This window comes from Hibiscus syriacus, unplaced genomic scaffold (assembly GCF_006381635.1).
Source record: "Hibiscus syriacus cultivar Baekdansim isolate YM2019G1 unplaced genomic scaffold, ASM638163v2 tig00116996_pilon, whole genome shotgun sequence".
Lineage (NCBI taxonomy): Eukaryota > Viridiplantae > Streptophyta > Magnoliopsida > Malvales > Malvaceae > Hibiscus > Hibiscus syriacus.
Window position 1 is genome coordinate 3,053,873 of NW_024063512.1, and position 15,267 is coordinate 3,069,139.

Consider the following 15,267-nt stretch of genomic DNA (forward strand, 5'->3'; position numbering starts at 1 on the left):
AATTATATCGAATATACTTAGAAAATCATTTGGAAAATCTTAAAATTCATTTAACTTAATTTGTTATATTGAAATATCAAAATGTTTTCAACAGTATATGCACATAGATTTGTAACATCGGGAATGTTGTTAAAAGGGGTAACAGAGAAAATATTTGGAACATGTGCAAATAAGCTATTTGTGGAATTAATCATCTCAGTTCTCAACAATAGACCTTCTTGGTTTAGCTGAATAATGACTTGCTGGTATGTAAGCAACAATAACTAGAAATAAACTAGTCTTTGCATTAATTAAAATTCAACTACCGACTGCACAAGCTTATTCGAAAAGAATGCTTTCAGGTTGGCTGTAATCAACTCCTCCAGGGCATCGAAGCATTCAAGAGTCGCAACAGCACAATGTGGAGACAGTGCAACATTAACCAGCAAAAATAGCTCTTGTGGAACATCAGGCTCATTCTCAAACACATCCAGACCATCACTACGAAGCTCACCTCCGACCAAAAACCGCACCAATTCCTTCTCATCGATCAGAGCCCCACGCCCCACGTTTATTATCACTCATTCCTTTCCCAGGGCAGTCATGACATCCTTGTTGATTATGTGTCGAGTTTCTTCTGTCAGCGCACAACAACAAGCCAGAACATCATTATTGACTGCAAGGTCATAAACATTTTCATACCATGTAAATGGAACTTATGGCTTTTTCCTTTTCAGTTGTAGTAAATAACACATCCGAATGACTCGAGCCTTTTAACAATTTCAGCGCCAATGCTTCCCAATCTCACTATTCCAACTCGTTTTCCTCCTAACTGCGTCGATGTTTAAAAAGCAACCCATAAGTTAGTTTCAAGAAAATACAAACGTGGAAACTATTGAGCGGTACAAAGGGAATGTTGTTCTTTCTGTAAGCCTAGGATTTATGATTGAACAAATACTAATTTGTAATTGTAATCATCTCAAATTAATATAAAAGAAGGAAAATGAAAATATGAATGTGTAACATAAGTTAGTTTCCAACGTTCTGTTTTGCTCTGGTAATCATATTGCAGAAGAGTTAACCTAGAAATGCACAAAGAATAATTCAGTGTTGCTAAAGAAGCTACTTCTTTCCAGTATGATAAGCAAGCACCTTTTCTAATAATCAACCAAATTATTTCACACCGAAAACCTTGAAAGTCGATGAAATAAAAGATGCAATCTTTATCAAACAAGGAATCAAAAAAACCAAACCTTGAACCCAAGCGTGAATTCCCCATTCCGATCCCACAACCCAGCCCGAACGTACCAGAAATCGGCGAAAACTCATTGCAGAACATCTATAAGGAGAGCTACAGCCAAGTCAGCTACGTCGGGGAAAAAGGCCAAGTCAGCTACGTCGGGGGAAAAGGCCAAGTTAGCGTTGGTAACAGCGATGTCCCTGCGGCGACACTCATCTAGGTCAATATGATCAACTCCAGCGCTGAAGCTAACGATAAGCTCATGGAAATGGAGGATGGAGATGGAGTGGAGGTCGCGGGTTATGGTTGTAGTATCGACACAGAGCAGCACGCGTATAGAAGCAGATTGGCGCGAAAAGAATGAATGAGTCGACTCAGTCCAGCGGGTCGAGGAGACGGAAGTGGGTTTGGAGACGGTGTGTGAATGGAAAGTTAAAGTTGGGTGTGCGATGCACAAGGACAAGCGGCAACTCTTCCTCTTCAACGGTGGCCATTTCGAGCCCGAAACCCTCAAACTCAATCCTTAGAGATATCTAGAAAGTATAAACCGATAAATTTTTGTTACTAGAAAATTTAAGGGGAAAATTGATTCACGATTATTTATTAGAGGAATGCAACAGTTCCAACTTGCATTAATGCAGATATGTTATGGAAAAATATGGCAAATACCCTCAGGGAGGTGGGTAAAAACACCATTGGGTTGTCGTCAGGGAAGGTCAAAGAACATAAAGAATCGTGGTGGTAGAACGACGAATTCCAAACTAAGATGAAGACAAAGCAAACTTGCTTCAAGGAGTTTCTACAATGCAATGACGATGAAGAAAGATCGAGAGCTAAGCAAAGATACAAGGAGGCAAAGCGGGAAGCCAAGAAAACAGTGGCTAAAGCAAATGATAAGGCATACGAGGAAATGTACAAGAGATTAGACACCAATGAAGGACAAAATGGCATCTTCATGCTTGCAAAATCCAGGGAAAATAGGAAAAATGATCTATGTAGCATTAGGTTTATTAAGGACAACAATGGTGTTCTTTTAGTGAAAGATCATGATATTAAAAGGGTTTGGGGTAGTTACTTCTTTGGCTTATTTAATGACGGTGCCTCTCCCTGTAGACATAGTATCGTTGATGGCTCAATCGACCATCATACTACGACAAATTATTGCCCTACAAGTAGGATTGGGTTTGAGGAAGTCAAAATGGCCCTAAGAAATATGGGGAGGGACAAAGCTGTCGGTCAAGATCAAATTCCTATCACTGTGTGGTTAGCCCCTAGGAGAAGAGGGAGTTAAGTGGTTGACCAATATCTTTAATATTATTTTAGAGACTGCCAATATGCCAGAGGAGTGGAGAACGTCTACGGTGATACCAATATATAAGAATAAAGGAGATCCCCAACATTGTGGCAACTACAGAGGTATTAAACTACTCAGCCATACCATGAAACTATGGGAAAAGGTGATAGAGGCTAGGTTGAGACAGGTTACTAGGGTTTCGAAAACCCAATTTGGCTTTATGTCAGGCAGGTCTACTACGGAGGCGAGTAATCTACTTCGACGGCTTATGGAGAAATATAGAGAAAAAAATAGAGATCTTCACATGGCATTCATTGACCTTGAGAAGGCGTATGATAGTGTTCCCCGCGATACGATCTGGAAGACCTTGGAAAAGAGACGGATCCCAACTGCTTATATCCGGGCGATTCGTGATATGTACTGTAGATCTACTATATACGCCAGGACTACAGCTGGTGACACGAGGCATTCCTGGTGGAAATCAGACTCCGCCAGGGGTCGACTCTTTGCCCTTACATCTTCGCCTTGATTATGGATGACATCTATTCTGCGACACCAGACGGTGTTCCATGGTGTATGCTTTTCGCTGACGACATTGTCCTAGTTGCTGAAACAAAAATTGAGCTGAATAGTAGACTGGCTACCCGGAAGATTGCTTTGGAAGACAAAGGTCTAAGGATCAATATTGAAAAGACAGAGTATTTATATTCAAACTTCAGTGGGAACCAAAACGATGAAGATGTAGAAGTATGCATAGAAGGACACGTTCTCTCCTCAAATGATTGTTTCAAGTACCTAGGGTCTATAATACATAAAGATGGGGTGTAGATGATGACGTTACACACCGTATAAAGGCGGGATGGCTAAAGTGAAGGGTTGTTACTGGAGTTTTGTGTGATAAGAAGGTACCTCTAACACTTAAGGGAAAACTTTATAGAATGACAATAAGACCAGCGCTGCTGTATGGATCAGAATGTTGGGCAATCAAGAAGGATCACGTAAGGAGGATGGAGGCTGAAGAAATGAGAATGTTTCGATGGGCATGTGGTAGGACTCTGTCGGACATGACACCAAACTCTGCTACTAGGATGTCCTTGGGGGTGGTGCATGTATCCGAAAAATTGAGGGAGGGAAGACTACGGTGGTTTGGGCATTTCCTTAGGCGAAAACCGTCGGAAGCGGTCAGGAGGGTAGAGTCAATTACAGTCGACAGTGCCAGAAGGAGGGGACGACCAAGACGGAAGTGAGAAGACTATTTGAGATCTGATTTGAAGGATTTAGCCCTTATCGAGGACATGACCTCTGATAGGAAAGTATGGAGACTTAAGACCAGGGTAGCCGAGTAGTTTCGGGTCACAGTCATACGGTGTAACTTCTTTGTCCTCTTTTTAATGCCTTTGTAGTAATTCTCATGACTTCTAATTTTTAAGATTCTTTCATTGGATTTTATGAACGCTTAGAACTAAGGTAGCGAAGTGGTGTTGCCTTAATTTAGGTTTTAACCCATTTGACTTTATTCCTTCTTGTAGCTTGCTATCGTTGACTCCTGTGTATCCTTCTTTTCAGGTTTCTTCTTTTTAAATTTAGTCAGGTCTTACGTTTCTGTCTATATGCAGAGATTTGTACGCAGGGATTTATTTGTAGGGATTACTCCCCATTACATACGCGCATATGAAAAATGTTCAACTATGTATTTATTTATTTAATTATACATACATTACATTTTATCTTTATTTTTAATTTTTTTGCCTGCCGGAGGTCTTCCACGGAAGCTGCTCTCAACCTTGCGTTTAGGGCCAGCCTATTACCCTACCTCCCCTTACTCATTACATATGGGAATAGGGTTTTGTTGTTGTTGTTGTACATCATTGAAATATGAAATAAAAGTTTTAAAAATAATGAACTAATCATTAATATTATCATTTTATAATAAATCAATCCCCTGCAAATCAAGGTGAAGGCATGAAAAAGAATAAAGTGTACATAATCATTAATAAAGCAACAATTATAAACCCCCCCCCCATCAATGAAATGATAAAACTCAAGTGCAACATTGAAGCAATCTAATTCACAAATTTTTAAACTAAGCTATTGAATCAGCTGACATATTTGCTTTTGAACGCTTTATATAGAAGTACAAAAATTATATTTCCAACTCTACACTCTCAAAATAAAAACGACCTTCCTCTCTCAATCAAACTAATTCTGGTTTTACACGGACGAATCCAAAAACATTGAGAGTAGGCACACGTACATTAATAATATAAAATTTGCGTATAGAGTGATCACAAATAAAATAAATAATCAACCGAAAGAAATTTAAATTTCAAGATTATATCAGATTCAAGGAAAACAAATTTAGGTAATGTTTTGATTCCAAGATTAATTGCTGCTTTTAATTGCACTTGATCATTATTTATCTTTAAAATTAAGCTGCCCAATAATCATTAGGCTATAAGCCCAAAACATTCTAAAGATATTTTGCATGGATCAGGCCGATGATGACCCATACATCAACTGGGTCTAAACTGAAATGGCCCAGATTTAAATATGAAAATAATCCCTTTTTAAATTTCCAGAGGGTTAATGTACCTTTTGGCCCCTGTTTTTCTAAAATAAATTTATCATTAATCAAACATTTTAATGTTTAGTCAATTAAAATTTGAAATATAAATCTTAACACTATATAATTTTTAATTTATAAAAAATGTACAAAAGATAATTGGACCAAATTGTATATTAAAAGCAAAGCCATGAGCTAAATTTTACCGAACAAAAAGTCAGTGGCCAATTTTACCCAAAAAGGTCAAAGGTCAAACTGCATATTAAAGCCAAAGTCAAGGCCAAAAGGTACGTTAACCTTTTTCTAGACTATGTTTAAGTTTATATATATGATTATTTAGTTTTGTTAGAATTAAAAAAATATCTAAATTATTGTAAAGGTTTATAATCACGACTATAAATTAAACACATAATAATAACATTTTTTATTATCATTAATATAAGAAAATTAGTTATTTAATATCATATAATAATCATACAAGGAAAATGTTAAAGAAAACTAACCAAATAAACTTAAACAAACGGTAGATACAAACAGATCTGACCACATCGACAAACGAATTTCAAAAGGGGATCAAGCTATTGAAAGATCACCGACAAACTGCAAATTAGAGTCGAACGACGTGAAAATCTATCCACGAACGCAAAACACGCATAAACACGCATAAATAAGCATCATCTTGATCAGCCGTAGCGATATCAAATATGACCATGTGAAAAATGATAAATGAAAACAACAACCAAAACAACCGAAAACGTGCTAAAAACAATGAAAATGTGCCACAATGACAAAGGAAAAATAATATAAAGACGAAGTTATTAAAAATTAAAAGACAAGAAAAAAAACCTAAAGATACGCTATATTAAAATAAAGGGTAATATATGTCAAATACCACTCATCTTTATGCTCGGGATCGAAAATGACACTGACGTTTCAATTTTGCCAATTTTAGCATGGACGTTTATGTTTCACTTCAATTTTGCCACTCCGCCGTTAACCCGTTAACGGCACGATGCATAGCATGCCAATGCCGTGACGGCGATGACATGGACGGCTTTTTCAAAGTTATTTAGTCCACGTAGCAAAAGTTGGAGATTCGCCACCACAAAACTCCCATTTCTTCACCACCACAAAACTCTCCCTCACTATGTCGTCCACTGTGCATGGTATCATCCGCTGCAAGAAGCTCGACAACCTCACTGGCGATTCGCTCTTCGATGACGAAAATCTTATAGCGTACATTCTTGTCTTCTTAATTTTATTTGGTTTCTTCTTGCTTTGCCTCGTAGGCTTTGTTTCCAGTATAATTTTTAAGTTGGTGTTGAACATCTATGAGGGTGAATCAGTGGAGAAGCTCCTCGAAGATGAAACAAGGGTTTGTCTACCCACAGAATAAAATCAAAGTTGAGTAGAGACTTCTCTGGAAAGCATATTGTATTTACCCCCAACATCTCTTCGTTGGGTAGGAGATCGAACGGTGTCCTTATAAAGGCATCTTTAAAACCTAAACAGCATGAAGGAAGAAGGCAATTCTTACGGTCGTTAATTGGAAGTGCTGGAATTGTAGTTTCGGCTTTACTTAGGAAATGGGAAAGCGAATGCTAATAAACAAATGGTTTATTCCTCGAGAATGTCCTACTCTAGTTTTTTTGGATTATTTGCACAATGACAGTGTTGAAAAGTGGATTTGTATGAAAATGGCACGATATCTATCGTGGAGACTGTCTCTCTTGAGTTGGGAAACCGTGTTCACCGAGTCTGTGTGAAGCTTCCAGGATTCAGCCAAGAGCTTCTTCAGAAGTTTAGGGAAAAGAACATTGATTTTGTTGCCCATAATGCTCAAGAAGAATCTAGTTCACTGTTGTTTAACATGATTGGCAATCTCGCATTCCCACTAATCTTGATTAGAGGGTTGTTCTTTCTTTCGAGGAGATCATCTGGAGGAATGGGTGGACCGGGTCGTCCTGGCTTCCCCTTGCCTTTGGTCAATCTTAATCAAAGTTTCAGATGGAGCCTAACAATGGCATGACATTTGATGATGTTGTTGGAGTTGATGAAGCGAAACAGGACTTCATGGAGGTTGTCGAGTTCTTGAAGAAGCCAGAGAGGTTTATTGTAGTCGGGGCTCGCATCCATAAATGTGTTATTCTCATTGGCCCTCTTGGAACCAAAAAGACTCTTCTCGCCAAGGCAATTGCTGGTGAAGCTAGTGTGCCATTCTTCTCCATTTTAGGTTCAGAGTTTGTTGAAATATTTGTTGGTGTTGGTGCCTCTCGAGTTCGTGATCTTTTCAAGAAGGCCAAGGGGAATACCCCATGTATTGTATTTGTGGATGAAATTGATGTTGTTGGTAGACAAAGAGGAATTGGTATCGGTGGAGGGAATGATGAGAGGGATCTAGAACTTGTAAGAACCTAATATTGTCAATGTTGTCTAAGATATTCTTCCTCATCGAGAGCTCGACAAGAGATACTGGAAACGTTAATGGGACTTGGTCGAATACGTTATTATCGCTAGCGTCGAGAAAGTAAAGCTTTCTGAGTGAACCCATATCAGGAAACTCACCGAAAATATAGTTTCGTTGGATTTCGAGTCGTTTCAAGCGTGTTAGGTTGTTAAAGCTTGAAGGAATTGGTCTATTTTATAACTTTTATAGAAACCATAACAAAAAAATATAATGTAATTCAATGGTTAAGCATTCAATTTAATTTTAAGGGATTTGGGGTTCAAATCCCTCTAGCTGCGTAAAATTTCAATAATTTTTCAAGCAAAACGACGTTGTTTTGTCTTTATTGAGCATCAAAATAGTTGTTTTGAAATAACGTCGTTTTGGTAAGGCATCCACGTCATCACTGTCACAGCCCGTCCATGCCATGTTAGTGGCAAAATTGAAGTGGAATATAAACGTCCGTGCTAAAATTGGTAAAATTGAAACGTCAGTGACATTTTCGATCCCGAGCATAAAGATGAGTGGTATTTGACATAGATTATCCTAAAATAAAAAGATAGTAATAAATACTAACTATCAACGATCAGCCCTTAAATTAATGTTACATAGATTATAAAAGTAAAAATAGATTAACAAGAAGAAAAACAACTAGGATATGTATAAATTTATTTTAATGATAATAATTATCTGGGTCAAATATAAAAATGATCACAAAATTATACTATTACAATATTTCTTCTGTTCACTAATATTTTATAAATTTTAAAATAATTATAAATGATTGTTAAATTTATTAATTATTATAAAATTACTTTTAAACTTATTAAAATGTATTATTATTTTATAAAATATAATGATTATTTAATAATAATTTAATATATTTAATAATTACTGAGTCGTTAATAATTAAAAATTCATTACAATGTTTAAATTAGTACGATGAAATCATGACTGCCTAAATTAAAATCTCAATTTTATTTTATTCGGAAACAAATTGAATTCATTGATATGTGAAAAACCCTAGAAGACACACAAAATTTGAGCACAAAGTTTGTCTCCGTTGCCAGTTAAAAGACCATATATAGTTTTATAGCAACATAAAAGAGGTATCTATTTTCTCTCCCACCAGATTGAATGCAAAGCAGTCAATGGGGGAAGAAAACAAGAAGATCAGCAAAGAAGAGGTAATTGCAAAACTCAAAGATGATGGTGATTTCGACAAGCTCCGTCTCAAAACCATCCGCAAGCTCAAGGGCAACGTATGCTATTTACTTATTTTTATTGTCGATATTATCTTCTTCTTCTTTTAGTTTCCTAAAGTTGAAACTATCTTGTTTTTAGCGGGGATTAAGGTAAAAATATTGGAATGCTGAACTTTTGGGTGGCCTGTAAACATCCATACTTGTTGTCTGTGGTTGTATGCTTCGATGGGTTTTGTCCTGATTTTGAGTTTTGGGTATTTTCGATGGTATAATTTGTTAATTTCAAATCCAAGGCTATGATTTTGAGTTTTGGGTATTTTCGATGGGTATAACTTTTTTCCTTGCGACCAAAAAAAATAATTGTATAACATCTGTTGTTGCGATTGTAAAGTTTGATTTTGGTAGGTTGTCCTGAAGAAATAGCTTACAGTGATTTATTATATGTACTTAACACTGCAATGGCAGTGCTGTACTGCTTGATTAAGCTGTTTTACTGCTTTAGATCATTGACAAATCTGATTATTGTGCATCGTGCTACTCTTTGCTCTTCAAAAACAGCCTTTGTTGGTCTTAAAGGATCTTACATTGATTGAATTTTAATTTGATCTAATAGCAAAAGTTTGGTTGATTAAATTATTCAAATTGCTCTGCTAACTTGATTGAATAGCGAGTGGTACTGCTATCTATTGCTTGCTTATATGGAAATAGAGAACGTTGCATGATTAAACTTATTTAGATATATGTAATTGTCCAGTTGGATCTTTGTAGAGTATAATTGTTTCCGTTCCTAACGGATTCATGGGATTACTCTGTCAACTGCAGAACATGACAAATGCAGCATTTATATTTTTGTTATCGTAAATGAATGCGGAGAAAATCACATTTTTCTAATCATGTGACTTTATAAGTTATTAGTAAGGCAATAAATTGCAGGAAGAACTACGCAACAGCATCATTGCTGCTGTGAAGCAGTCAGCAGCACTTAATCGTCCAGGTGCTGAAAACATGAAACTAAGACAAATATCAGATGCCATACATGATGAGGTTGGGTAAGTGGACCTTGTTTTCAAAGTTATTAATGATTTTAATCCATAGTGGCCTTAGCGGAAATCTCGTGTGTTCCTGGATAAGGATGGCACCTTTTTGGATATCATAATAAATTGGGATCACTTCTTGAGAAGAATATTAACTAGAATTTTCTTCTCTAGTCAAGCTTATGTTAGACTGTTAACTTAATCTTCAAATATGCTTCACCGCTCTGTTTTGAAAACCGGACCGGACCGAACCGGTCGGTTCAACCGGGAATCGTTGCCTAGTCCGGTTTAATCTAAACCGATTGAACCGCTACTGGTGAACCGGCCAGAACCGTTCGAACCGGACCAACTGAAAATCGGAAAAAACCGGAAATTTTGTTTTTTAAAAAAAATTAAACCAAACGTCGTTTGTTAAAAGAGCCAAGTCGAACTCGAGTATTGCTGAGCTCGACTCGAACTTGAAAACTTTAAAAGTAAGCTCAACTCCACTCAAACTCACAAGTTAAAAATTTTCAAGTTCAACTCGAACTCGAAATATAATATTGAAACTTAAACTAAAAAAGGTTTAAACTAAAAAAATTTAGAAGCTCAATTGAAGCCTAAAATTCTAGCTTGATTGAAGTGAAAGAATAGTTCACTCAATGCTCACAAAAGGTTCCATGATTTTGAATGCCAAATTACCTCTATTATTTATAGAAGTTAGTTGTGATGTTCTTCTATGTTTCTTAGCAATATGGGATTGTTTTGTTCTCATATTTTCTCTTTAAACTTTTGGGATGCTCTTATATGTTTCTTAGCCATGTGAGATTGTTTTTTTTTAAAAAATTAAATCAAACAATATCATTTTGTTATGATTTTTTTAGCTCCAAATTTATTTTTTAATTATAGTTATATAATTATATTTATTATTTAATATGTTTTATCTTAAATATTTTGTTGTAGTTAATTTGAATCATTTTGTTTCACTTGATTTTATGGTTTTTAATTTATATATGTTATAACTTGCTTTAAATATGACTTGTGATATAAAAAATTATTTTTTATTAAATATTTTTGGTATTTTTATTTAATTTTTTAAATAATTATTACGTCGTCCGGTTCTTCCGACCGGTCGGACCGATTCGACCGGTTGAACCAGTGAACTGGTATCATGACCGGTTTGCTAACCGGTCTGGTTCGTTAACCGGTCCGGTTCTAAAAACCATGCTTCACCGGCTTTTATAATTCTTGTCGGTTGATTTCCGTTTGTTCAAGAATGTTGATGTTATTCTGATACTTCTAATGTTTTATATGACCGTTAGGAACAAATTGATGGGTCAAATTTCGAATAATAAGATCAGAAGGTGGCATGAGAAGCGAAATTACAGAAACAATACAATCTGTTTACAGTAAATTAGCTAATCCTCACGGGAAAGAAAAGGGTGAATCGTCCATCGTGGTACGAGTTGAAAAGGAGTCTGAGAATAATGGTACCATTAAGGCTACAACTAGAAGAGTTGATGAGACATTATCTGATGCCGAGCCGAAAGAACCACCAGGTTTCTCTGTCTAATAATTGTCACAGCAACCACTGTCAACAGCTTCACAAGGCAAAGAAGCATCTTCCTAGGCCTTTTGACGGGGCTGTGGAAAACTGTAAGGAACAGCCCAGTCATTCACAGGTAGGGCGGGAAGAAGGTGGTGTTGATGTTGGTGTTGGTGTGCCACCTGGCTTTTCGGAAGATATTGACTAGAAGCAGCCATGTGATGTCAGTGATGAGGACCCTGATGTGCCTCCTGGATTTGGTTGATGAGAGTCAATTTGCAAGTCATTTCCAACTGGCATTGTGCAGCTGTAAATGTGGCTCTCTATAAATATCGGTAATGAGCTACTGAGGCCATGTACCTTTTTTTCTGCTCAAAAAGGCTCTCCTTTCTGTTTCAGTCAGGGAGGGAGCTCTTAGTCTGCTATCTCTGATAATCAGATTCATATTGTTTCTTTTATTTTCTTTCCTTATGCCTATGTTTTTTATTTGATTTTGAATGAACTTATACTAACATTCTTGAGAATCAGAAAATAGTTACTAATATGTAAGGCCTTTTTTTATAACTAAAACAACCATTCTTGTTGTCAGTTATTGGTCTTCCCGAGTTCCTTACCTTAGTTACTTTGTTTCGTTGTTACTAAAAACTAATGTTTTGGAGCTTTTGATAATGCATAAGGTAGGGATTTGAAAAATAAAACCATTTGGAACTCCTTTTGAACAACTTTCTGAATTTTGTATGCACCTTTTATGGTCTCTATTTTTCTTTTAGAAATTTACCTTGATTTAAGCACCAAACAGGCTGCGTTCCACATGTTTCTATTCTTTTTAATGCACATTGTATGGACTTCTTTGGCACATGAAATGACTATATATAAAATTCTTTTTATGGGGTTTTTCTCAGAACTCTTATTGTTCCCGTTGATCTTCTGTTAGTTATGATTACTATTTACTTTTTTCTTTTTTCTTTTTTGTTAACTTCATCTAGTGTTAATATGTATTAAATTAGAAAAGAAAGGGCAGTCCACATCTATACCTGGTTGCAATGGGTGAGCGAGTGTTAGATACGAGTATGTATCCGACACAATAATGATAATTTTTTTTTCTGAATTTCCTCATATCTTTGGATTCTTATACAGTTACTTAAAGGAAAATGAAGAGCCAGAGTATCATGGGCCATCAGGTTGAAAATTTTGCAATGTTACTGAACAACAAAGAGAGAAGTTAAGATGTTGCAACTTACAAATCAGTGATGGCACCCAATATTAGTCTTCATATCTCTGACATTACATTTGAAAGACTGCTCCTTTTTCTTTGTGCAAATGTTTCTTACTCAAACCTTACTACGTTGGGCTCCAAACAAAGCGTTTAGTAGACCATTTGATATACCGTCGAGTGAGTTCACCAATTTTACTAGTCAATTCTACTCGAGAAAATTTTATCAACTTTCAGGTTAGCTCTCGGAGGTATAGTGTACTAGGCTTCACAATAAAGTCAACTCCTTTTGGTGCTGTAACCATAATTTCATAGGATGAATTTGCGTCACCAGCAATTTTACATTCCTTGTGTGTATATGAGGACCAAGAGGTCCAAGTTTGACAGAAAATGGATGATTTATCTCTTCATATGGTATTGTATGTGTTTTTTTTGTATAATCACCGGTATCCGACTTATTGACCCATTAATCTAAATTGGATAATGAAGATGTCCATTGTATGCAAGGGATTTTCTTAGCATTTGACTGATCTATGTTTAAGCATCCCGATTTCCCCATCCCGCTCACTTGGCAATTTTATAAAGTATGTCAACATCAGCATGGCTTACAAACTGACCTGTAGGAATGCTGGCTGTGGGAGTACCATGTTCCTATTTATCAGTTGATAGTCAGCCATTCCCTTTGTGATATTTGAGTTAATATCGAAGGACCTTGGTCCAATGAGTTTATTATTGCAGGCAGTAAATTCGCATCTTTCATTCAGTTTTGGCCGTTGTAGGCAGCATTCCTTCACCGCTGCATTGAGGATGGTTAGACGTGACTTCCAGAGTCCAGCATGCCGATTATGACACTTCTCCAAAGGTAGATTCTTTCCAAATATTTGCTTGTTGCAGTGCCGAGAAGCAAGGTGTATGTGTTGTCTATTTACGTTAGTTTCCTTTGAGGATATGCTGGGATAACCCTTTTTCTTTGTCATGGTTGCACTTCCTAGATCCTCTGACGGTCTTGGTGCGAAATTACAAGACGTTTTTGCATGAATAAACCATGGGTGATTCCATGTCTGAGTTTGATGTAATGTTGGCGGAAAAGATCTGTAATAGCTCTACATCTGCAATGTCTGGGTCAAGACCTCCTAAATCCAGTTTCTCATCATGGGCAATGTAAGTATGCAAATTTTGCTTTTCATTTCAGTTGCAATGGAAATTCACTTCCTTGGACAATTAGACAAGGGAAAAGGAATGTGATGAATTGTTGATTTCTTTTCAATAAGCTTGAAATAAAAAGGATATATATATATATTATGATAGTTGTTTCCTTCTTTAGTTTGATTGATAATTCATTGAAAATTAATAATTTTAGTGTTTAATATTTTAAACTTTTAACGGAAAAGTGTGGAAAATATTAAGTAGGTAAAGATATACTTATGCTTTAATGGGAAATTGAAAGTATATTGTCTGTTATAATTTATATTTATCAAATGATTTAATTATATTTAATATTTAATTTTAAGTAAACTATTAAATAAATTTACTTTTAATTTCAACTCACTTCAATTCAATACAAATCATTTAACATCCGAGTTTCATTATTACAAATTCATTTAACATTCTAAACAAAAAAGATACATTACATTACTTAAGGGGAAGGGTTTAGGGAATAATATGTTGTAATGTAATGTAATATGTTGCATTTATAATATGATATATATATACATATATTAGTAAATTTATTTGATCTACGTGAAAATTTTGTGCATTTTATTTAATTATTATGGTGTCAAAGTTTCTTTTATTGGGAATAAGTAATTTCTTGGATAAATTTAGTGAAATAATTGAATCGGATTTTTTTTTTTTGGGAAATGTAGCTGTTAGAAAATTATTTTGAGCTTTAATTCATTTACTACAGTGTATTTAGGACTCGTTATGTAAAGGTGACGAATTTTATAAAATATAATAAATAATTAAAACTCGTCGCGTGAATATAATGTGTTTTAAATTTTTAATATAATAAGAAACTCGTGGTGTAAGCATAACGAGTTCCATATATGCAGTGATAAATGATTTAATTTTTAAATTAATTACTCAACAATTGCATTTCCTTAAAAAAATCACCCGTAATATTTCCTTAAATTTACCAATTTCTTGAGTGATTAAAATGAGAAAAACATGTGATGTAGGAACACATTTCTGTTTTTAACCTTTGGTCATTCATCACACGAAGCAATAGCCAGCTGACACGACTACAACGATGCTAAAATTACATACATATGGAAATATCCGTAATCCTGTACTTATAAAGGTTTAATTCAATGTATGATTCAAGTTTTGGCTGCCTTCTTAATTTGGGTCTCCCATAAATGGGCTACAAAAAAAAACTTCGAAGCCGCAACTATTGACCAAATCCTCCTCATCCATCACTTTCTCATATCAAATTTTAACTCCCTTTACTATAATGCCTTCTCATAAAGTATCATCTGATGTTAATGAAAATCAAACAGTTGCTTGTTCGTAACAAGGAAAAAAATTGTCATATTATGCGGGTCCCACGTTCTCTACTTGTCACGATTCAATGATCTGACATACGCGTTATGTCTGCAAACACCCTGCAGAGTTGTTCTGACATGTCAGAATACTTTCGGTCTCACTTTAATCTTCGTCCCGTTGTGTTTAGATAGGGACAAGGGGATTCATAGAAAAACAACTGGGGCGTGCTTGCTTGGTGTCATTTGCTGCATTTGTCAGTTTTAAAATCACAGAGAATTTTCATT

General features: G+C 35.6%; 3 pseudogenes; 2 read left to right on the forward strand and 1 right to left on the reverse strand.

Annotated features, from left to right (window-relative positions):
- Window positions 1–264: 264 nt before the first annotated feature.
- LOC120193518 lies at window positions 265–1,716 on the reverse strand (annotated as a pseudogene).
- Window positions 1,717–6,223: 4,507 nt separating this feature from the next.
- Window positions 6,224–7,494, forward strand: LOC120193629 (annotated as a pseudogene).
- Window positions 7,495–8,566: 1,072 nt separating this feature from the next.
- On the forward strand, window positions 8,567–11,847 carry LOC120193744 (annotated as a pseudogene).
- Window positions 11,848–15,267: the final 3,420 nt, after the last annotated feature.